This window comes from Dipodomys ordii, unplaced genomic scaffold, assembly GCF_000151885.1.
Source record: "Dipodomys ordii isolate 6190 unplaced genomic scaffold, Dord_2.0 Scaffold116, whole genome shotgun sequence".
Classification (NCBI taxonomy): domain Eukaryota; kingdom Metazoa; phylum Chordata; class Mammalia; order Rodentia; family Heteromyidae; genus Dipodomys; species Dipodomys ordii.
The window spans coordinates 2,724,669-2,727,170 of NW_012267332.1; positions in this window are offsets into that span (position 1 = coordinate 2,724,669).

Consider the following 2,502-nt stretch of genomic DNA (forward strand, 5'->3'; position numbering starts at 1 on the left):
AAAAAAAAAAAAAAACCCAAAACAAAACAGGTTCAACACCTAGGCCCTGAGTTCAAGCCCCATGACTAATGAGAAAAAAGATTTTCATCTTTCTTATATTTATTATTTATTTTTTAATTGAATGCATATAAGTTTTTTTTTGTTTTTGTTTTTTTTTGGGGGGGTACAGTTGTGGGCCTGAACTCTGGGCCTGGGTGCTGTCCCTCAGCTCTTCAGCTCAAAGCTAGCACTCTACCACTTGAGCCACAGTGCCCCTTCCAGCTTTTTTCTTTTTGTTTATGTGGTACTGAGGAATCGAATCCAGGGCCTCATGCATGCAAGGGAAGCTCTCTACCACTGAGCCACCTTCCCAGCCCCTGCATATAAGTATTTTAATTTTTGAGTATCTTTGTATGTACATCACTATTTTCAGGCTATGAAATTCAATTAACACCTAAAGTTTAGGCTTATATTTATTTTTGTTTAATTTTTTATTGTTAAATACTAAAGGTGATATACAGAGGAATTATAGTTCATTATATTTCATATTAGGCAGCACTGAAGATGAGGTATCTCCCTAGCATAACTCGTGTTCTCTGAATACTTAGCTGGGTCTGATCTTAGTGATACTTTGAATCCTTTGGAGGAATCGTATTTCTATTTTGACTGCTAGAAAACTTAGCTTCTCATCTGTAGGCAGCTAGTAGTTAATATTTAGGAACTATGGCCTGCACTCTGTGTTCAAATCACTAGACATCCTTGTTTCCATTTAAAGGTGAAATTCTCACCCAATATGTTTTTTAAACCACAGATTCTCAGGTTGGCATTGGTGGCTCACTTGTGTAATCTTAGTTATTCAGGAGGCTGAGATTTAACAATAACAGTTCATGCCTGGGCAAGAAAGATCATGTCCAATTAACCACCTAAAAACCTTAAATGGAGTTGGGGCTCAAGTGGTAGAGCACTAGCCTTGAGCAAAAAAGTGAATAGACAGTACCCAGGCCTTGAGTTCAAGCCTCAGTACTGGCATATAGAGAGGGGGGAGGTCGGGGGGGGGGGGGGGGGGGGGGGGTGGCCTTCCCTCCTCTGCTCCCTGAGAAGGAGACAGGACGATACAGGTGGACCCATTGCAACAATGAGATGTACAAGTCGTCATGTCGAAAACAAACTACAACTTTGGTGCGGGGGGGGGGGGGGGGAGGTCGGGGGGGGGGAGAGAGAGAGAGAGAGAGTGAGAGTAAGAAAGAAAAACTGGGGGAAAAAGTGGTTGGAGGTGTGGCTCAGTTGAGAGTGCTAGCTAATGAGTCAAAGTGTCAGGTATAAAGTCCCAATCCTGGTCTTGGCCCTAAAAGAAAAAAAAAACCAAACCTTTGAATTCTTCGAATTGATCTTTCTTGATTGCTTAACACATTCCCAGGGCTTCTGATCTCACTGAAGGTACAAGGTCAGGTCTTGGCCACTAAGACCCAGCAGGACTGAATCCCTGCTGAACTCACTGACTCCTTTAATCCTCTTCATACTCTGCTCTCATTACACTGGGGTTAGCGCATCTTTTTAATGAAAACTGTTTCTGTAGTGGGTGAGCCATGGTAGATGATTACAGCTACAGGATGGATTTATTTATTTAGTTATTTTAAATCTAGCTTTTGATGGCAAGATACGAGGGCTATATAAGTTGACTCACCCCTTGTGCACACCGACATTTGTTAAACATGTCTGAATGCACTCCAAGGGTCCATCATTGGATGGGTAGATAAAGAAATGTGATCACATATATACACACAGTGGAATATTACTCAGCCTTAAAATAGGAAATTTGGTCCTTTAGCAAAATATGGATGAGCCTGGAGGACATTATGCTGCATGAAGTAAGTCAGACATGTAAATACAACTTGGCTTGATCTCACTTACATATGTGGAATCTCAAAATTATGCAACTAGTTGAGGTACAGAATAGAATAAAAGACTGGTGAAGAGGGAGGTAGTGAAAGTTGCGGGCCAGGTGGTTGGAAATGGGGAGTTGTTGGACAAAGGTAACAGAAGAAATAAGTTTTAGTGAGGCATTGCACAACATTTTTACTTAATAATACTGTATTGTATAGTTCATAGTTTTTTTGTGTTTTGTTTTTGTGGTTCTGGGATTTGAATGTAAAGCCCTATGCTGCTAGGCAGGCACTTGAGCCATTCTAACAGCTTCATTTTTTTTTTTTTCTTTTTCTTTTTGCATTGACCATTTTCAAATGCCTGGGCTATCCTGGACAGTGATCCTCCTATTTGTGCTTCATTGTGTCCCTGGGATGACAGGTGAGTAACACCATTGATTAAGATAATCTTAAAACTGTTTTTTGTTTGTTCGTTATTGTGTTTGTTTTTTTTTTTTCTTTCCTCTCAAAGTTGGCACTCTGCCACTTGAGTTACACCTGACCCCTGTCCCCCCCTTTTTAACCTAGAGTAGCAAACCATGATTTCTCTCTCTCTCTCTCTCTCTCCCTTCCTTCCTTCCTTCCTTCCTTCCTTCCTTCC